Source organism: Falco punctatus, assembly GCF_963210335.1.
Source record: "Falco punctatus genome assembly, chromosome: 9".
Classification (NCBI taxonomy): domain Eukaryota; kingdom Metazoa; phylum Chordata; class Aves; order Falconiformes; family Falconidae; genus Falco; species Falco punctatus.
This window is the reverse complement of record NC_137589.1, coordinates 4,037,935-4,054,111: the sequence shown is the minus strand read 5'-3', so window position 1 is coordinate 4,054,111 and position 16,177 is coordinate 4,037,935. Positions and strand designations below refer to the sequence as shown.

The following is a 16,177-nucleotide window of genomic DNA, read 5'->3' as shown; positions in this document are numbered from 1 at the left end:
TTTTCTTCCCATACAGGAGTTAAATTAAATCCTGTGCAAGTTTTGAAAAGACGCGATAAAGATAACATCCTGTGTTTAGATTAGAGCGGAAAAAGGGATGGAAGGGATGCATATGAAACCTTCAGGACATAAACCACCAAAAGAGCATAAGACTTGCCATGAAAATTTAGTTTGGATAGAGTTTGCTGATAATTGACATTTGAGGAGGTTCTTCTACATTCTTTGGAAATGTTTGGTAGTAACCTTTACTTAAAGTGAAATGCTGCACTTTGGTACACTCTGCATTGCCTGTGTACAGCAAACCTTTCTGGTTTGCACTGCAAATACAAATATACCGCAGCCTGCAGTGACACATCACCATGTCACTGGTCTCAAACATCATTGTGGTTTTCCTCTTCCATTGAAAGATTTTTTTCATTCATAGCCCAAATGGTGCCTCGTAACATCAGGTAGAAGGTAGCGGAACCAATATACACAAAAGCTTTGAAGCTTGATGTTCATGACCTCAAAATATGGTTGTCATATTACAAACACAAAAGATCTCAAATTATTTTATGGTAGCACCATCCCCTCTGTGATTTGCATCAATGCCCACCTGCGGTTCTCCTGTGTCTAGCCTGTTTTAATGTTTCCCTGTTTCCCTTTGTTTCCCTGCCCTGCAGACTGCAGAGCACCCATTGCACATCGTGTCCAGTCTGTGGATGGGGAAATGACACCCACAGCAACTGCCAGCTGAGCCCTGGTCCCGTGGGAAGCCTGCAGCAGAGCAAGGAAGTGCAGCCTCTGAAACCAAGTCTTAACTACAAAACTGGCCTCTTTTCCTCTCAGTAAGTTATTAAGCCCCTGCAAAGTCTTGAACCTCTATCACAACGGCATTTGCAAAAGAGGATTTTAATGTTTAAACAGTGCTTGAGTTAAAAATATATTGAACAGTCCATTTACATTTCGGACAAAGTATATTGAATTTACCATGAAAATATTCCTATAGAGGTGAGATAAAATAAATGAAAAGACAGCTCTCCTTGTGTTTCTTACTTTTTTTCTGTAGAACTAATATAGGATTAAAGAGGAAAACCTGGTAGCTGCAGGAACAAGTTTGAGCAATCACTTGTCACTTGCAGTTAGCACAAAAATGTATTATAACAAGATATTACTTGTAGAATTTCCACTATAAATCTTTTATTCATTCCAAGGAATCCCAGTCCAGGCATTTGCCATACTGCATTGTCAAAAATAATGCCCAGCATAAATGGTGTTTGAGAGACCATGAACATCAGAGATAACAAGAGTACTAACGCCTTATGGGCCTTAAAAACCCAGTAGTGGTATTTCTGGTCTCTCATTAAAAGTGAAATAAAAATATTGTTTAAGAATGACTTTTATGCTTAACTATTAAATGCAAGCATTGATTCTTTGCTTATGGTTTTTGCCACTTTTCTTCTTAAAAATTGCTGAGTGGATGTAAACAAGAAAGTAAATTTTTACGGCCCCATTCTGTTGCTGGGCAGGAGAATAACTGGAAGCTGAAACAACCTGGCAACCTAAATGAGCACCAGGAGCAAGAAAACACCTGTAAAATACCAACCAGCTTTAAGAGAAGGAAGGAGAAAACTGGTTGAGCGGGAGCCATGGTGTAAACCAGCGTGTTTCCATGGAGGTCAGGGGACTTGTGGCAATTTCCATGGGTGAAGGAGGTGCAGGCTCTGACCTATACGCCTGATGCCTGATGAAGTACATCTGCATTTAGCAACATGGCTAGCAGCGAGTGCTGCTTTACTGCGTCGGGACAGCCAAGAGCCGCTGTCTTCCTCACCACCAGTTCCTAAAACTGGTTTGTAGCTCAGACGTTGCCAGGGGAGAGACTTCACCCTCAGAGCCACTTCCCTCTGCAGCAGGGAGCTCGGCCTTCGTGGCAGGGCTCAACCCCCGGCCAAGCGAGCGAAGTCCTCCGCACTGATTATGGTCAGCGTTGAGTCACGCTCGTTATTAATTTTCCGAAGTACAATGCAGCTGGGGCGGGGGGAGCCTGGGGTTTGTGCCAGAGCAGCGGTCACTGCAGCTGTAAGCGTTCGTGCCAGCTGAACGCCGACACCTTCACTAATGCATCGCACCCCCTTCCCTTTTTCTGAAGATGGCTCAGAAAACACGACTTGACAGCTACTACTCGGTACTGAGGACATTGTGCTGAGTCTTTCCCTTTTCAAATTTCCATATTCAAATCCTGATAATTTTATTATTTTTTTTTATATCAGGGTTTCATCTGCTTTAGTTCTCTCGCTGCATCATCCTTTTAGCATGTCTGTCCTGCTGCTGAACTCTTTCCCTTCACTTTTTCCCTTGGACTCTCTTAGCTATGTTTTCTTCCAGATTCAGCTAATTTGGGAGAAAGTGTGGAATAACAGTGGGAAATGTGAGGCAGCGTAGCTGCGTCAGTAGGGTGATGTGCCATACTGCAGTGAGATCAAAAGTGCTCCTAACCAAGGCAAGTTTATGAAGCAACTTCTGCCAAAACTCCTGGCACGATCATATCTCAAACAGGTAAGCAAGCCACGAAATCATCTCTTTCTTGGAGAGGTTCTCCTCCTTCCTTTCCACTCTTCTTTAATCTTCCCACCAATTCGTTCTTTTCCTCTAATTCATCTTCTCAGCTTTTTGTTTCTTCCATTTCTCTCTTCCCTTGACCTCCAGAGGCCATGAGAGTAAGAAACAGCTTTTCTCCCAGTTCATACACCAGAAGTAGATGGAAAAACAAGAAGACAGATTTCCTAGATAGGGAAAGGTAAGTTTCTAGTTTCTTTGACACATCCTTGCTTTCATAGCAGAAGCACAGAGCATGTTTCCTTCAGCTGTAGAAAATGGAGAGCAAATTAGGGGAGGGGACACACAAAATGGAAGATGACCTTCATGCTTTGGTCTCTGCTTGCACCAGAAGATGTAGGCTGAACCATTCTCTTTCTGCTAACATCAAGCTTCACGGAGGCCTAAGGTAGGATAGCCAGGAATAAAAACATATCCTCGATTTTCATCAGACCTGGAAGGTGGTATCAGCATTTTCGCAGCAGGAAACCTGGAACTGCTGCAATAACTTAAGCAAGATGAAATGACTGTGAGACACATAACATTACCACATGTCCTATGTATAACAACAACGACAACAAAATTGCAAATGTTTGAAAGAATATTTTTAATTATGAGTATTTTTCATACCCCCTGCTTAGAAAGGGTGCTGCCATGCTTCCAAGAGTTGTTGTATTAGCTATAGAGCTCATACAAAAAGGAAAATTATAACTGTAAAGGGAAAATTATAACTGATCAAATTTTAAAGAAACCTCTAAAAATAGCTTGTCTAAAGCCCATAATGTCACAATGATAAAGTCTAATATCTCAGGTCCTCCAAGAGCTTAGAGCAAGATACGTCCCATTAGGAAGTTTGGGCTTTTCCATTAGTTTCCCCACAGGATACAGACGTTCCTTCTGACTACAAAAGCCTGAAAAGTAACAGAGCTGAAGCATCTCTCCAATCCAAACGGAAATATTCCTAAACGCTCATGCATCATTGTCTGGGAAACAAGATTTTAGCACTAAGCAGATTATTTGTCTACATAAGATGTGGGTGCGTGCTTGCTTCCAGTTAGAAAACGAGGAATGTGGAGCCGTTTGCAACAGTAGGTGGGCTAGAGATAGCCCTGGCGATGATGGATTTGCAGACAACGCAGGGGATTTTGTTAGAAATGAAGATGATTGCCGTTTGTTATATTACACTTCAGTTTATCACAGCAGCACTATACCATCCATTCAGGGCTCTGTTTTGGGTGTAAGATGACCTCTAATGTTAAGCAGACATTACCAATAACCACTTTCTTTGCCATTAGTATAATAAACCATTGGTAATCAACAGTGACCTCATCTTCTAGAGTTAAGTCCTGCCGTGTTCACTAAAACAACAATAACAAAAATACCTCTTGATAGCCAGCACTAGTTTTGCTTGAGTACAGTTTCTTCCAGTTACAAGGTATTTATCAGCAGCAGGAACACAATTTATATTATACAGCCTGTGCTCGCTGTTAAAATTTATACCAATCAGCATAGTCATTAAGTCCTACATTTGCCTTCCTCTAATCCACTGTTAGATTAAATGGTTCAATTAATAATAAATATTAGCGGTTTATTAGATTAATAGTTACACCACTACATTAGTGTATGCGGCTGCAGAGAGACAGAAATGAAGCAATAGTTTCGCACTAAATCATTTTTAGCCAAGCAGTGTACCATATGTTGTTCTGCTGCACTCGTCTCTTCTTCACAAAAAACAAAGCCAAAACCTTCGGCTTCACCTGCCACTTCTAGTTACTCAGCCACAGCCCAAGGATCTAGATGGAAATGAGGAACCAGTCTGTGCTCTGAGCAAAGCCATTGAACTCAGCAGGACTGCAGGAGGGGAGCCAGCACAAGCTTTGACCCATTTATTTGAGAAAATTACCCCTGGACAACGAGATAATCCTCCCCAATAAGCCTGGCTATGGGCAGGAGGAAGCACCAGATTAGTGAATTTGGTTCTGCTGAAGGGACTGATACTTAGCAGCTGGAGAGGCTCTGCTGTCCCACACTGAAAATGCTGGTGTGGTAACATGCCAAATCATTGCATCTGTACATGATCTGTTTTCATCTACAAAACAGACAGCAAAATGTTCTAATTTTATAAGGCAGGGGAAGAATCAGCTAAGAGGAAAGTTGGTGATATTGTCCAGGAAACTACTGTTAATGTTAATCTGCTATTTGTCAAATATCCATACGTGTTATAAATACGTGTACCATTTTGCAAGCACATGGCCTAACCGGTAGGAGAATGGGGAGATGACAGTCAGGAGACTGGACTCTGTTCCCATCCTCATCCCTAGCTCAATGCCTTTTTATTTCTTCCAGCTCTGTCAGCCGTGTCTATTGAAGCATCTTCTCATCATTCTAGATTCATTCTTTCCAGACCTGACCTTTCCTTATAATTCTCTACTTCTTTTGCCTCATCCCTGGATATATCCCATCCTGCTTCCTCAGTTTCTCTCATCCACAAATATAGGATAATGACACCTTTCATAAAGTGCATTTGTATGCAAAGCACTGTCAGGGATTGTTAAAGCTGTCACCAGGGAGTGACAGCTACGTTGGATCGTACTCATCTCAGGGACATCTGTGGAGGGGCCAAGAGCGTTTTCGTGCTCTGCTCGTAGCTGATGGGTAACAGCAGATCTGTAAGAAACTAGGGGAGGTCTGCAAAACTGCATGAAAACCCCACTCAAATCAAGCAGCTCTACTTAAATTGGCATTTTCCATGGGGAGAAGTTTCCACCGTCTCTTGAAGTTTGAAACGTGTTTGATTTACAAGATGGGAGCAGGGCCGAAGGCCTCCCCATCCTGGCACAACAGCAGCTGAAAAGATCGTGAGATCTCTGCTCTGCTGAGTTCAAAGAAACAGTAAAAATGATTTAACTTAGGAAATGTACACTGATGGGTATATTCCTAACTCCCATGGATGTGAATAGCTGGGGGTGCATGACTACAGTCCCACGCACTGAGATGAGATAATTACAGTTGTACAGTAGTGGAGGCATTGCCAATATCCCATAATTAATTTACAGACAGAGTATTTCCTCCTCCTTTCCCCCCATTAAGTGTAGAGAAAATAAATGTTCTTAGGAGTTGGCAGTTTCTCTTTAGTTTGCATATTCCTCCTAAATATGAACATTATGTTGTTTACTCATCTGTTAATGACAGCTGATTATCAAACCATAAATATACATGTATCTAATGGTTTGTGAACATCAAACATCGGAATGTAATATGCGTGGGTGTATGCCGGAACCCAGTACCAAACAATTGCCATTTAGCACGTCAGCTCTGCAGCCCTGTCTCAGCCTGGGCACTGTCACTTCCCATGCATTAGAAGAAGAGAACCGATTTTCCCAGCTGCTGTTAAGGTATTTGTTTGCTGCCACGTGCAACCAGATCGTTTTTTATTTTGCTTGAGCCGCCTCTCCTGCACAATCCTGTGGTGTTACCTCTTCTTGCTGGCTTCTGGGGGTCTGAGAAGGCAACTCGACAAGCCAGACACCTTTTCCTTTTAGTTTTAAGCCTTATCTCTTTTTCTGCCATTGCTCTTGGTCATCAAGTAAAGTAAAATAATAGGATGCAGCCACCACTTCAGTGTGAACTTCCTAAGAGGTCAGGGTTTAAAGCTAACACACCCAAGGCCTCTTTCTGTGTTGCCCAGTTTTTTCCTTCTTTCCTCCATTGTCTCAGCTCTCTGCCTCAGCTCACTTTTCCTCCTAAATGTCTTGCTGTTACCTCAGATTTGGTTTCTCAGGAACAAAGCTGTTTTCCTCCACCCTAACACTTCCTTTGCCATAGCTGGTAACTTCACTAAACTTTCCACTTCACTGACCTGTAACTTCAGTGTTGCTTTAGTCCTGACTCTTCTGCTCCCCCTCCCTTAGGCTCTCCCACTTGGTTATTCCTTTTCCTCTTTCTGGTGCTAAATCCAATCCTTTCCCCTTACCCTTTGAAGCCAAAGCGCATGAACTATCTTTCTCCACTTCACTTTCCATCCATCTCTCTTCTGAAATCTTGCTTTAATTCTGCTGCTGAAGTTGACTTCTCCTGTTCTTCTGACCACGTGAACTTCAACTTCCTTGAAGTCCTTTCCGATCTGTCCCTTGTCGCAGAGGTAACTTAATCTTCTTTTGTGTCACCTCTCTTCCAGCTCCCTATTTACATTCTTTCCTCATTGTCCTCGGAATCATTTCTCTTTCTCTGCGTGCCACAACTAACTCCCCACTCTCTACTTGCAACGCTCTGTTTAAAACTGGAGCTGGGCCAGATACAAGGTTTTGGATCTGAATTCTTGAAAAAGCAAAGGGAACTGTGTGCAGCTCCGATGCTTTTAAGTTTGGAGAAGAACCCAAAGAAACAGGCAACTTCTCCCTTGGAGCCAACCTGCAAAATGGTGTGCGCTCCCCATCAGTACTGACTAACCTCGGCTTCGGCAGACTTCGGTTACAGGTAGGACTGACGGCAGCTTCTCATGCCAAAGCCCCTGGGAATAGTTGTTTTTATGATACTGTGGATAAAACCAGTAGGTACACGCTTGGCCTGGTTAATGCATTTGAATGGTCTCTTTGCTTCATGCAAATGTTTAGATCTGGAAGTCTCAGCTAAGAATTTTGCATTGCAGCGGTATGTTCCCAGCTGCACTGAGCATTTTGCCATTGCTGTTGAGGGAATGAGAATAGGTTGGTCAACCATTTTCTGACAATTTACAAGGAATATGGTGAGCATGACTTGTCTCACAAGTAGTTTTTGGAATTCCTTATATTACGATGAGGCATATGTGTAATTTTCAAGACTTTAATTTTTATGTTATTCCAAGTTACAAAAAAACATTCAGCAATTTTGATCAAACACAAGCACTGCTGTGATGTAATTCTAGAATCAACGTATAAAAAATTTCGCTTGTCTTTTTAGCAATTATTGATGAAGGGAATAGAGCTGCAGGTGAACACAAAGGGCTGGCTGTTTGCATTCCCGCACTGCCAGCACGCCAGATTGGATAGCAAGCAAGTCATTTTGCCTGGAACTAAACCAGTTGAATGCTGACAGATAGGTGTTTGTGCAGTGCAGGCTCGGCAATGAAAATAAGCTGTTACTGCTTACGCTGACCTGTGCTATTTGATTACGATATGACGCCTTTCTTCCTAATATGAATCAAGAGAGCTTATTTGGGTGATGTTGGTTCAGTGCTCAGCCATGCCGAGCCACCACAGGAGCTCAGGTGCCCTGCGAGATATCTATATTTGTGGGGCTGACTCCTGGGGAAGTGTCTGACATCCTCTCCAATCGCGTTTTTATTGTCCAAGTCAAGAGAATTAAATAACTGTAGCTGGATGTTTTAAAAGGGCCGTATAGTTTTATGAATAGTTAATAACACAGGTGTATAGAACTGTTAAGAAGAGCTGTATCTCATGATTCACCCTGATGGCTGCCAGAGTTGGAAAGGAGACCTCCCGGTGCTCGGCATCGCAGCATTGGCACGGGCAGGGCAGAGCCGGCTGCAGGGCGGCGAGGCGGCGGGTCCCCAGGGATGGCAGCGCTGCCCGCTCCTCCCAGCCGCTCCGCTCCCCAACGGCAAAGGGCGGGTCGCTTTAATTTTTGAGGAGTTCATCTTCTCATCTACCACCAAAATCTGCATCTGAATATGCCACTGCTCAGTTTTTCGCTACCCCAGGCCGGTGGAAATAATGCAGAGCTGCTCCTGTTTTGCTGCAAAATGGCTTCCTTTTGGCTGGTTTATTAACGTAAAACAAAGGCCCAACAAGTTTTGACAAATCCAAACCATTCTGTTTTCAGAATATTCTCCCAGAAATAAACCTGGGAGTTTTCTGATTTTGTCCAGAAATGAGCAAAGACAAATGTTGAAATCTTTCAGACACAGAATTTCTACCTTGCATGCAGGTCGACAGGAGATTACATTTCATTTGGCTTCAGGTAGAGGCCAATCTGCTAATTAAATGGCAAACCTGCTTTACTAGAGATAAAAATAAAGCAAGCGCTAGTGAGAAAAGGGGAATGGGGACCAAACAAAAGCGAAGGATAGGAAAGGGATGAAGTCAATAACAGATAAATCCCAGTCCCAACACAAGTACTAGAAAGACAATACTCAGTTGTGCACTGAGAAGCCGAGGTTTATTAGCTGTTGATTAAGTCTTGTGAGGAGCAGAAAGATAGTTGAGGAGAATGAAGCAAAATACAAGCAATCTCTTCTATTTTCTTGGCAAATTTGATCTTCTCTATTAGGATTATCAGAGAGCTTATTCCCTGGATGTGGGCAGCGAGGCAGATTTCCAATGCCTTTCAATTGCTTTTCTGGCTGAGGCTGGCTATTCTAATGCAACGTGACGGGTAGCCACAAACATAATCCGTAGGAGCCAGTGGTGCTCGAATGCAGATGCTACTCACAGAGTCAAAAGAGAAGAGCCGTGCTCCAAGTTTCCTCAAACCAGGACACTCGCAGCGCCGGTTTTTATGCGACACGGTAGCTCAAAGCTCAGCGTTGCTGCATTCTCAACGTTGTTTACAGGCGGGATATTCAGGCATTTAAAAAACCATCTGTATCCAAATTGCAAAAGATTACATATTCTTTTTCCTCAGCTGATTTTACTTTCCAGTATGGGGATTTAGGAATACCCATGTTGGATCAGACTGTCGGTTAATCTCGTCTGGTATACCTATTCTGACTGAAGCTAATGGATGGTGCTTCAGAGGAAGAAAACAGAAAGAAAACAAAACCACCACAATACATCTAGTTAATTGAACAGTTCTGTACATGGGGAGAAAAATTCCTTCCTGATGTCCACAGGTGATGAGCGTATGCCCTGAAGCATGAGACACGATTACTCTTATCATTATCTTAGCTTGCATGGCAACAAATGTAATTAGTGGTCATAAAATTATCCTGCTGTTTGGGATTATCTATTTTTTTAAAGCAACAGAGCCAAGCATGTCTCTGAGGTAACTTCATTTGAATAGGATGAATTTGGCCTGTGAAGTCTAAAATGTATCCTTAAGTACAAACAATAGAAAACAGAAAAGGCAAGAGTTGAAAGTACTTGGCTGTGGCCTCCTATGGCTGTTATTTATCACATACTTGGGCTGTTTCTTAAGAGGCTTTATCCAAACTTCATGTTAGCAAGATAAGAGGTGAAACAAACTGCTGTGAGTAATGACAATAAGCAAGAGAAGAATAAGACTTCCAGCCCAAACTAAGTAAATACCATTAAGCAACATGTAGTGGCGATTGAAAGGCAAGCCCCTTCCCACCTCTGGCCATACCTCAGCAGCTCTGCAGTGGATGATCAGCCACAGAAAGGGCATTAGCAAGACTGACATGTGGCCAGAGAAGCATTGGGACTGCTGTGTCAAGCCAAAATGTAAACAATTAAGACAAAAACTAAGCTACCAATGTAAGTCACCCACTGCGTCCGTTCAACGCATGGAGAACCCCCTGCAGAAGCCGTGGTGAGACCTGAGAGGCACGAAGGGTTTGTTCGGCTCTAGAAGAACTAACACGTTAACCAGGTTGGCTACCTGCAATGCTATATGCAAATAAATCTGAAACATCTCCTAAGGTCTGCTAAATAAGAGAGATGCCACTCCACTGCTTAACAGTCCTGGGAAGGACAGAGAGGGTATTTCAGCTTTGGCTTTGGCTTTGATGAGTGCAATCGCCGCTTGGAAGGGCGTAATTACACTAGTGCTGCTGGCTGCTTCCTTCAGGAGATTGGCGGCCACAGGGACAACTGTCAAGTTCGAGCCTGGTTTAGCCAAAAGCTTTTAGCATGGTTTAAACTCCATTTCTTTTGTAAATGCAAAGAGGTAAGGGCATCAGGAAGCAAAGCTGCAGGCCTGCTAGACCTCCAGAACAGCTGAGATAGCAGGAGCTGAAACATGGTACAGCCAGGCCACCCCCTGCGTGCTGATGAATGGCAGTGCTCCACCTGAGACCTTCTCGCTTGGTCTTTTCTTGCACCCTCACTGCCCCCCGCCCTGTCTCTCGGTGCAATCCGAATTTCCACTGTTAGTGCCACTTATGTTGCCTGCAAGACACCACGTACGATGTTGCAGCCTGCTTTGTGAAGCGGCATCGAAAGCCCTCTCGAAGCAGTGTCATTTCCACCATGGATATCTCCAGCTGGGTATTTTCCATATTTCTAACCAAAACAAGAGCCGGTAAGGGCTTTTTTTTTTGGAAAAAAAAAAAGCACAGAAGGACTACAAAGAAAATGCAACAAGTTCCCTTCACAATGTGTACATCTTCAGTGCAGAGCAAACTCAGGCTTGAAAGTCGCCTTCACGATGGCCCCAAAATACCTGTGCCACATTTAATTCTTTTTTCAAGAGAGGGTGTCTGACTCCTCAGGGTCCAGGGGCCCGGGATCATATGCATGGTGAGACCGTAGTATAACTGAAGTTCTAGTGGTCCCCAGTTGCTCTCCCCCAGTACCTCCCCACTCGCTGGGACAAACCACAGAGCAGCCTGGGTAACGGCAGCGCCATGGGGTCAGGGATGTTCCCCACCACAGCAGGGTAAGAGAAGAGAGGAACTTTACCATGAAGTAACGTGGTAAGGAAGATCAGCCTCACAGACAGTGGCTTCCCAGGGGGGCTAATATTTTATCACTGTGCCTGTCAGGGCTGCTGTCCTCAGTCGCAGTTGTCTCTGTGGGTGGGATAAAGTGTTCAGTAATACTAAAGTGTGGGTCGATATCCAGAAAGTGTTCCCCAACGGAACAGAGGAGGCTCCTGGAAGCAGTCACCAAACCTAGTTTTAGAGCGATGCCGCCCCTGCTGCAGGCTCTCTCTCCGGTGTGGATCCCACAGCTGATCACAGGCAGTGCCTGCTGCCTGCCTGCCCGCTCCGGGCAGCCTGGGTGTGATGCAGGTCCCTCTGCCTGCCTCGCACAAAGCGTGCTTCAGCAGCAGCCCTTGGGAACTCCTCTCCTGCTCTAACAGAGGTGTCACGGCTGTAATTCTATCAGTGCACAGGCAGCGTGTAAAACTTTATAAACCACTTGGCCTCGCCACTGGAAATACTGTAAGAATTGATAGAGCATGCAGCAGCATCCAAACGACAGACCGACAGACATAAAGTAGGTAAGCACTTTTATTACTCCTTAGAGGACTCACACTTATTTGTCAAGGTTAACTGCATCTTTGAGGCAAGACATTTTTTGTTGTCATTAAATATCTTTCACTGCTGTGTCCTTCTGCTTAACGAAGATGCCCTCAGAAGACTGAAGGTAATTTACGCTGCAAGTTGCTTGCTCTCATCGTTTTACCGGGAGCCCCACGGTATGCTCTTTAAAAGCCCCAACTCCCAGCCAAGTGAGTCTGTGAGAACCTCAACATTTGTTTTAACAACAACAATAAAGTGACTAGTCATCACAGCTATGGATAAAAACATGAAGATGTGACCCGGGTGCATACTAAATGGTTGAAAACTAGAAGGCGAAGAAACCCAGGTGCATGTATTTGCTCACATCTCATTATTTTTAGACCAGGTTTCGGAGCCATGACTTAAGATTTGGGAGCATGTGGGATATGCAAAAAAACAAAAACAAAAACCAAAAACTAACAAAAAAAACCAAACAAAAAACAAACAAACGAAAAAATATGTTTTTTGGATATAAGGTGCTTGGCTGCCCATGCTGGACTGAATTTGCTGGCATGAAGAAGCACTTTGCACCCAAGGGAGCCCTCCAACTTGTCCAGAGTGCCAAATCCACAAACACTCAGTCAGATTAGCTCTTCTGCCTGGTGTGGGTTAGAGCCGGTCACTCATCCTGCCTGTCCCCTCTGTCCCTTTCTCACAGGGAGGACAGTCATTCTGGCACTTGGCCTGCCTCTGCATCTTGCCCAGAGATAATGTGCAATGACTTGGACTCCTATGCCCTCTCACTCCTTGTGCGCCCAAGCAGGCATCATGGCTGTTGGCTATCACCAGGGAAGAAAATATGCATTTTAATGACACCTGCTCTACGTGTGATAAGGGCCCTATATACCTCCGTGCAGAATGTTACATGTCAAAGTCAGAGCCTTCTAACTGAGCAACAAATGCTTGTTGCACAAACTCAACCGACAATTCTTGATGGATGCAAAATACAATATTTAGTCAGACTGCTGTAAGTTAAAACACAGCAGACAGTAAAAGGATGAAATTATACCCCAACAGACTTTTAAATGAGAAAATAGTCTGTGTTAGGGAACATTATTCATTTAAATAGCAGAAAGCTTATAATTTCAACGAGGCCACAATTTCCATAAAAAGCCTGCATTTGGGATTTTTTTCTCCCCGTTTTCCCTCTTGCAGATTGCAGTTAAAATGAATGAACCTTCCTGCTTACAGAGAAATTCATTTTTATTTTACTTTGCCTTTTTCATGTCAATTACAGAACACTTTGTTAAAATGATTACATAATTTGTGCGGAAGCTTGGTATTGCAGGCTGGAGGAGATAAACCCACTTAAATGTGACCAATGTACTCTCAAATTCCTGCCCAGAGCAGTTTCTCATCTAGACATCACTCACAGCATCTTCCAAAACCCCTGCAGTTTCTCATCTAGACATCACTCACAGCATCTTCCAAAACCCCTGCACAGAATCAGTGCAAATGTCAGAGACAAAAAAGCGTCTCTCTCTGCTGAGGGAGGTACCATGTGAACTCTGTTCTCAGGCAGCGAGTCAGAGGTCACTTGCTGCTAAAAACTCTGTATCCTCTGTCCTCATCTCATCACTTGGTTCCTGTCTCTTGATAAGGTTACGCTGAATGGTGCTGGCATCCTTCAAGGTTACTGTTCCAGAAAATATTTGCAAATAATCTGACGTGCTGTCAGCTATCAGGCAGCAGTGAACTCATATAATTCAACATACTAATGTGGGTTTTCACGCCTAAAGCTATAAATAAGCTTGATATTCGAAAGTTTCTGTAATGTTTATTTAATAGCAATATTTTAGGGATAAATACTGATTATTCCATTGCACTCCAGTGGAGATCTTCTTCCAACATGACAGTCGTTTCTAACCCCAGGCCTCTTTTTCTGACCCCTCCCTGCCACCCACATCTCTATTAAAGAAACAAAACACTTCCTTCTCAAAACCTTTTTCAGACACAAGGGAATTATGGCCACGGCAGCTCCTCCTTTGCCCCCTCCTCCTCCCTTCTCCTTTTCCCAGATTGCTGTTCACCCCCGTGGAGATTTTGCCTGACTTATCATTGCACAAGGACACCCGTGGGTATTCTTGGAAGTCCAGCTAGAGAAAACTCCTTATGTTGGGCATATCCCGTTTAAACTCACAGACTGGGAGTGCCACGTGTTTACTGCTTCCCAGCGCTCCCATACTTGGCCGTAGCCTGATGTTCCTCCTGTGCTGATTAGCTAGAGGGTGGACTTGGCAGTGTGGGGTTAACGGTTGGCCTCAACGATCTTAAAGGTCCTTTCCAACCTGAATGACTCTATGATTCTATGAAGTCTAAAGGAAATGTTGTATCAGTTCCAGTCAGAGCGTGGGCTTTGGATCCTACCAGCCAGACCTCAGGTGTGCCTCACGCTCTGCAGCTGCTTCTTAGGATGCCCTCCCTCCTCCCGTGCCCAGGAGCACCGCAGAGCAGATGATGCTGGCGTTCAGCTGCTTTTCACAAGCTCTATTCCTGCATGGTTCTGCAGGGTATCAGTTCACTGCCTTCCACCTTTGTGGCTAAGAAGCAACTCAAAGCCCACTGAAACCCATCTGAGAGGTGTTCAAGATACAGCAAGAGGCATTGCTCAAGTCTTTTAAGAACTTGGAAGAAACGACCCTTTTCCTTGCAGCAGCTGCTGGCGAATTTTTCTTCTTCTTCGCATGAAAAAACAATTCATCAGAAGCTTTCCAATTCAAAAGAAGCCTTTAAGTGAAAATGCTTTCATGGAGCTGCGTAAGGTTTGGACCATTGCACCACTGTGACAATTTGTGTTTTTAAAAGACTGTGATTTTCAGCACACTGTCCGCAACTCAGTAAAATAATCCTCCACTTGGGAAAACCAGCAATGCCTGATAACAAATCATTATAATTGAGCAGGACCCAATACATACATGCATTGTATGTACTCTACATACGTGAGGGCTTGGCCAGCTGTAGCTTCTCAAGCAGCTGGTTCTTTATACAGATGGTCCGTTGTGGTGGTGAGTGGCGCAGGAAGAATTTCTCCACTCCATGTTGCTAAATGGAAACTCAAGTTCAAGGATGCAGTATCTAATATACAAGGATCTAAGCACCTCTTCACATCTGGGCTTGGATTTTGGAAAGAAAGTAGAAATATCCGGAGCTAGCAGCTGTTTGATGGCCCTGCACAGGATCACGGACCTACTTACAAAATTTTGCTTGCCAGACTGGAGTTTAGAGAGAAGTTCACTGACATTCAAGTGCCAAGGAAATCAATGAGCAAAATAATCTGTATGACATCAATATTTAAGAGTAATACCACCACTAGTATTTGGAGACTTCTGTACCATGAAAGACTGGACCCCAAATGAGCAAACCCCATTTTCTTCCAACGGAGAAAGGGAAGTGAGAACTCTCATCAATGAAACAACTTCTCTGTGCCGTACCCTGTGCAAATATTTGGATTACTAAAATGAATTTATGAAGCAATTACTTTTAATGCTATATGAGGAAATTAAGTACTCATTGATTCGTGATTTATAATCTAAAGCTAAAAGATCATGAAAAAGCAAATATAACTTAATTAAATGTCCTTTGGCTTTGCTACTATTGCAGACCTAACTCATAAAGTAAGTAAAACAAACCATTTTTAGAACATAAATGAGTATTGGTTCGTCTAGTTCAGAAGACAAATAATTTACTGGTTAAATATATTCAGCAAAGTTTAGCCATGTGAAAGATTTTTCCAGTGGCCTCTGGGTCCTGAAGAAAGGATAAAAACTGACTGGTACAGATTCAAGGGATTCATTGTGCTGCAAATGACAGGAGCATTTGCTATGAAAAGAGGAAAACAAAAGGCTATTTCCGTTCTTTTTGTACTGGGAAAAATATTTTAATATATTCATGAAGTAGAATATATTGTGAAAGGAACGTGCCTTTATGGTCTCTCCATTGGCAATGCACTTGTGATTATTCACTTCTGACACTGAGCCTATTAACCTGGGGAAATTTAATCTAATGCTATAGTAATGTTGCTATTTTTCCACTCTGAAGTGTAAATAATTTGAAAAAAAAAAAACCCACCCAGGGTTTTAGAATGAAACATCCCAAGTGGTGTATTCAGTCAGTTAAGTAGTCAGTTTGACTCTTCCTTTGTACTGCAGAAGCAAGAGGACTGAGTTTAAAAAAAAAGGAGTGAAAAACAAAACGCTACTAAATAAATCACGGAGGGCCATCCATTATAGCGACATATTGCATCAAGTTAAACTGTTTCTAAATACACTGGGTTGGACGTCTCCCCTTTCAGTCTGTGAATGGGTGTTGCATGTGCATACTGAAGGAGGACATACAAGACAACTTTGACGCCCCTTGAACTTCATGTGTTTGAGCAAAGGATGAAGATGAGGTATTGGGTTGGCTCTGTCCTCCTTG

The 16,177-nt window shown here is 43.3% G+C and overlaps 1 protein-coding gene across 1 annotated transcript in view; it reads right to left on the bottom strand.

Annotated features, from left to right (window-relative positions):
* Positions 1-13,142, bottom strand: part of LOC308069972 (uncharacterized protein) — a 53,105-nt gene extending 39,963 nt beyond the window's left edge. Inside the window, exon 1 of the mRNA XM_080403163.1 lies at positions 1,586-13,142. The gene's annotated coding sequence lies outside the window, so the exon portion shown is untranslated. The remainder of the gene's footprint in view (positions 1-1,585) is intronic.
* Positions 13,143-16,177: the final 3,035 nt, after the last annotated feature.